At 42.3% G+C, this 6,206-nt stretch overlaps 1 pseudogene; it reads right to left on the bottom strand.

Annotated features, from left to right (window-relative positions):
* Positions 1 to 1,458: 1,458 nt before the first annotated feature.
* LOC114627566 lies at positions 1,459 to 3,126 on the bottom strand (annotated as a pseudogene).
* Between the last annotated feature and the right edge of the window lie 3,080 nt (positions 3,127 to 6,206).

Raw genomic sequence — 6,206 nt, 5'->3', positions numbered from 1 at the left:
CCACCCATTCTTCTGGAAGTAAGAGGGTGTATGTGACTACATTTAGGGACCATCAAGATAATCCAGGCTATTTTTTCGATCTTGAGAAATTAACTAATTAATTATTACACATCTTCAAAGAACCCTCCCCCTTTCTACTTATGATAGTATCAACAGTTTCCATGGATTAATGTGTGGAGGTCTCAAGCAGCCATGATTCAACCTAATGCTTTAGTGCTTGCCTAATGTGTGTGGCTCTCTTTCTCACGAACACATGGAGTCATGTGACTAGAGTGGAAGTGACGGACGTCACTGCTGGCAGAGGCCATGTTAGGAGCTGTCAATCTACTGTTACTTCTTTTCTCTGTCACTCCCAGTCAGCCCACGTTGAATGGAACAGCCACAGTCTTGTAGAGTGAGAGTCAACTGCAAGCAGCAATTATTTTTGATGGGTCAAGTCATTGTTGATTTTCCAGTTAATTTAGCATTGCTGTCTTAGCACAGCCTAACCCGGTGACTACAACATATGATTGGTGGTTGGTAGAGCTAAAATACAATCCCAAGCAGTCAGAGTCAAACTGACTCCTAAACTTAATTAAATACGATATTTTAATTATTGAGAGCATGTGTACTACAGAAGCGGAAGTAAGGAGCATGGTTAACCTTCCCTTAGAGCTTAGAGCTGTGATCTGCATCTTGGAGAATGACAGGATTGGTCCAGTTAAAAGCGGTGATGTGTTAGTGGGGAGGAGCAAAGGAATGCTGGTTACAGTGATGTGATTAGGCAGTAAGAAGATAAGAGATGTTGGTGGACGGGAAGACAAGGTAAAGAGTGGTACAAAGTAAGGCAGAGAGGTAGGGGTGGAGTTGGGGGAGCCCTTGATGTGTAGGCCTACGTGGGCAGTCTGCTCAGCACCCAGCCAACTGGAAGGAGAATGTGGCATTCAGCCTGTCAGTTCTCTCCAGGAGAATGAAGTTTGGTTTTCTATTCTTGCCCTGTCTGTCTGTCTGTCTGTCTGTCTGTCTGTCTGTCTATCTATCTGTCTCTGCCAGCTCCAGTTCCTGCCTCCTTTTGTCTTCCCATTTGTTTAAGTATGTCAACAATTTGTGGTCACTGACATTTGTCCAGGACACTGTATTATCTGTAACATTTGCCAGTTGTGTGACTAAGGTAGAACACGTAACTCATCGGTAGGGACAATTATCCGAGCATCCAAGAGAAACGTCTCCAAATCATTTTTAAAAAAGGTTTGGCTTAGTGCTTGACAATCATTTTAGTTCAACATGTTATGTGACAGGAAGAAGAAACAGGTTTTAGGAGTGAACAAATCAAGGTTTGTGGTTTTTTGACCCTTTCATGTCTGCCTTCTTCAATTTTAGTATTAACTCCCTGGTCTCATTGCCTGCTAGCTGTGCTCTAATGCATAGTTCCAAACGAGCATGTCCTTTCATTCACAATAATAATATGTGTTTTTTTTCCTCATTAAACTTGTTTTAATGGGTCTCAAAATTCTGTGACAGATTTTTGGTCAAGTTGTTTCCATTAAAAAGTACTGATTTTGAAAACTAATAACTTAAAACTGCCACACACAAAAAAATGGTCCACAAAACATTCTTTCCTTCTGAAGGTTTTACGATGCATTGTTATCATTAACCAGTCTTTTACTATTAAACTTAAATGGCCAATTGAGACAAACAGTTCTGAGACCGTTCTTCCACCACTGATTAAGACTGGGGTGGCAGGTGTTAGGGATAATATTCATTTAGCCTTCTGAGCTTTCTGGGCAGACTTGGTGACTTTGGCGGCTCCAGCAGCCTTCTTGTCCACAGCTTTGATGACACCCACTGCAACTGTCTGCCTCATGTCGTGAACAGCAAAATGGCCAAGTGGAGGATAGTCAGAGAAGCTCTCAACACACATGGGCTTGCCAGGAACCATATCAACAATGGCTGCATCACCAGACTTCAAGAATTTGGGGCCATCTTCCAGCTTCTTACCAGAACGACGATCAATCTTTTCTTTAAGCTCAGAAAACTTGCATGCTATGTGGGCTGTGTGACAATCCAGAACAGGAGCATAGCCAGCACTAATTTGGCCTGGATGGTTCAGGATAATCACCTGAGCAGTGAAGCCAGCTGCTTCCATTGGTGGGTCATTTTTGCTGTCACCAGCAACATTGCCGCGTCTAACATCTTTGACGGACACATTGTTTACATTGAAGCCCACATTGTCCCCAGGAAGAGCTTCACTCAAAGCTTCATGGTGCATTTCAACAGACTTGACTTCAGTTGTTACGTTGACTGGCGCAAAGGTAACCACCATGCCAGGTTTGAGAACACCAGTCTCCACTCGGCCCACGGGGACAGTGCCAATGCCCCCAATTTTATAGACATCCTGGAGGGGCAGTCGCAGAGGCTTGTCAGTTGGATGAGTTGGTGGCAGGATACAGTCCAAAGCTTCCAGCAGCGTGGTGCCACTGGCACTGCCATCTTTGCGGGTGACTTTCCATCCCTTGAACCAAGGCATATTAGCACTTGGCTCCAGCATATTGTCACCATTCCAACCAGAAATTGGCACAAATGCTACTGTGTCAGGATTATAGCCAATTTTCTTAATGTAGGTGCTGACTTCCTTAACGATTTCCTCCTATCTCTTCTGACTGTATGGTGGCTCGGTGGAATCCATTTTGTTAACACCAACGATTAGCTGTTTCAGACCCAGGGTGTAAGCCAGAAGAGCATGCTCACGGGTCTGCCCGTTCTTGGAGATACCAGCTTCAAATTCACCAACACCAGCAGCAACAATCAGGACAGCACAATCAGCCTGAGATGTGCCTGTAATCATGTTTTTGATGAAGTCTCTGTGCCCTGGGGCATCAATGATAGTCACGTAGTATTTGCTGGTCTCAAATTTCCACAGGGAGATGTCAATAGTGATACCACGCTCACGCTCAGCTTTCAGTTTGACCAAGACCCAGGCGTACTTGAAGGAGCCTTTCCCATCTCGGCAGCCTCCTTCTCAAACTTTTCGATGGTTCGTTTGTCGATTCCACCACATTCGTAAATCAGGTGGCCAGTTGTGGTGGACTTGCTGGAATCTACGTGTCCAATTATGACTGTGTTGATGTGAGTCTTTTCCTTTCCCATTTTTGTTTTGAATTAGCGGTGGCTTTCACAACACCTGCATTCTGACGGCAAACCCGTTTCGGAAAAAAAAAAAGCATGATATGTGTTTTTAAGTAAGGACTTCTATTAAAATACAAGAAATCTTCAGTAGATCAAATGCCCCACCCATTCTTTTTATTGCTGTTGACATTTTCTATAAGTTATGGATATAAATGTCTTTTTTACTATATTAAATTTATTTTTATTTTTTTTATTGGATTTTTAAATTTACATCTCAAATGTTATCTCCTTTCCCAGTTTTCCCTCCAGAAACTCCCTATCCCACCCCCTCTTCCCCCTGCTTCTATGAGGGTGCTCTCCCACCCACCCACCCACTCCCTCCTCCCAGTCCTGACATTCAGCCTTCACAGGACCAAGGGCCTCTCCTCCCATTGATGTCTGACAAGGTCATCCTCTGCTATATATGTGGCTGGAGCCCTGGGTCTCTCCATGAGTACTCTTAATTTAAAAAATGCATTTTATTATGCTTGTCACATTTAGAGTGTTTTTAAAAATACTGATTTTACTAATCCATTGAGTATTTTTTATGTAGTGTATTCTGATCATATTCACTGCCCCTAACTCCTCCTGAATCATGCTCACCCGCAAACTACCCAATTTTGAGTTCCTATTCTCTCTCTCTTTTTAATTTATATACTCCAATTGTGCTGCTCATGTGTTCTTGGATGTATGGCCATCCACCAGAGTGTGGTTGACCTTATCAGAGGCCTTAAGAAAACTTGCTTTCCCAGCAGATATCAATTGCCTATAGCCCGTCACTACCCCTTAAGCGTCTGATGTATTCTTATGAGTATTGTCACAATCACTGTGGATTTTTATATGAAACTTGTAGTCATCTCCACTTCCAGTTCTTCCTATCTTTCTGCCCTTTCTTCTGCAATGACCCCTCAACCTTGAGGGAAGAATACATGTCCCCTTCAAGGCTGAGTATGCCAGTTTCTTAATCTCTTCATACTGACCAGTTGTATGTCTCTGTGCTCATTTTCATTACTGCAAGGTGAAGCTAATGCAACATGGTATAACAGTAAGTCAGTAGGAGTCTATTTAATAGATTTCTAGAGCCTATGGTCTATCTAGCTACAGATTCTTAGCCCATTAATTAATTATAGCAGGTGTGAGTCCCATCTTACATGAGCTTTAAGCCCATTCATGGTATAGAGGTTGCATGTATGCTCAACCTTTTGATATTGTGACATGACCCATCTTTTTCAAACACATTAAACCATATTCATAGTCATAATGTGACTCATGCAGCCCATGGACCACAGGTCAGGCATGCCAGATAATGGAAATCACTTTAGGGTATAAATGGAGATGAAGTCATCGATAACTTACAGTCTACTCAGGAGTGACACTTTACCATTGAATACTCTATATGTACTTCCCTGCATTTAAAACATTTTAAACAATGCATATAAAATCTAATTTCTCATAGAGAGATGGCTCAGCAGTTTAGAGGACCAACTGCCCTTCCAGAGGTTCTGAGTTCAATTCCCAACAAGCACATGGTGGCTCAGAACCATTTGCAATAGGATCCGATGACCTTTTCTGGTGTGTCTGAAGAAAGCAACAGTGTACTCATATATATAAAGTAAATAAAGAAATCTTTTTAAAAAGACTCCAATGATTTAATTAAAAATAAATCATATTTTCCTTTTATTGATAATAGATTCTTTGGTCACATGATATATCCTGGTTATAGTTTCCCCTCCTTCTACTTCTCCTAGGTCCTTCTTCCTTCCCACCCCTCCCCTCCAGATCCACTCCTTTTCTGACTCACATTGGAAATGAACAGACTTCTAAGAGATAAAAACAAACATGTTGAAATAAAATATGATGAAGCAAAAACTATCATGTTGAAGTTGGACATAGTAACTAACAGGGGGAAAAGAGTCCCAAGAGCAGGTACAGGAGTCAGAGACACATTTATTTCTCACAGTCAGGAGTGCCATAAAACTACTAAGCTAATAGCTCTAATATATACGCAGAGGACCTGGTGCAGAGCCATGTAAGGCCCTGTGCTTGCTGCTTCAGGCTCATATGTGCCTTGCTTAGGTGATTCAGAGGGCTGTGTTCTCCTGATGTCCTCCAGCCTCTCTGACTCTTAAAATCTTTTTGCTTCCAGTTTCTTGGGATTCCTAGAGCTCTTCGAGGAGGGATTTGATGGAGACCTCCCATTCAGACTCCCCCCGCCCCTTGTATTTGTATGTAATGTCTGACTGTGGGTCTCTGCATCTGTTCCCATCTGCTGTTGGAGGAAGCTTCTCTCATGATGACTGGATAAGGCACTGATCTAAGAGTATAGGAGAATATCATTAGGAATCATTTTGTTGATTTTTGTTTTTTAGACCATTAGTGATTTATCTCACCCTGAGTTTCTGGGAAACCTAGCCTATGGTTCTTGGTTACCCAAGCAGTGTCAGGTATAGGATTCTTCTCTTGGAGTGGGCCTTAGTCAAATCAGACATTGATTGGCCACTCCCACAAGTTCTTTGCCCCCATTGCCCAAGCATATTTTGCAAACAGGGCAGGGTATAAGAGATGGCCAACTGAGACTCCATATCCCCCATTACTAGGAGTTCTCACTACTGTTCATAGATTCCGTGAACTGTCTACTACACTAGGTTTCCATGCTGCCCCCAAACACTCCCTTTTTCCAACTTCCTCTCCCTGAACATTCTCCCTCTGCCCTACCTTCTCCTCACCTGATCCTGCCCACTCCTGTCACTACCTGCCCCAAGTCCACCCATAAATTTATTCTATGTCTCCTTCTCAGGGGCAGCCTTGCCTTCTTCCACACCTCCTCTTTACCCAACTTTTGCCTACAAATTGTAGTTTAGTTATCATTTACTTATTGGCTAATATCCACTTATAAGTCAATATTTTTATTTCTGCATCTGGATTACTTTGCTCAGGATAATTTTTCCAGTTCTATATACTTACCCACAAATTTCATGATGTCATGTTTTTTTTTAACAGCTAAGTAATAACCCATTCTGTAAATGTACCAGATTTTCTTTACCCATTCTTCTGTTGAGAGA

Source organism: Grammomys surdaster, unplaced genomic scaffold, assembly GCF_004785775.1.
Source record: "Grammomys surdaster isolate TR1022 unplaced genomic scaffold, NIH_TR_1.0 255, whole genome shotgun sequence".
Classification (NCBI taxonomy): domain Eukaryota; kingdom Metazoa; phylum Chordata; class Mammalia; order Rodentia; family Muridae; genus Grammomys; species Grammomys surdaster.
Note: the sequence above shows the minus strand (reverse complement) of the source record. Positions and strands in the feature narration are given on the sequence as shown.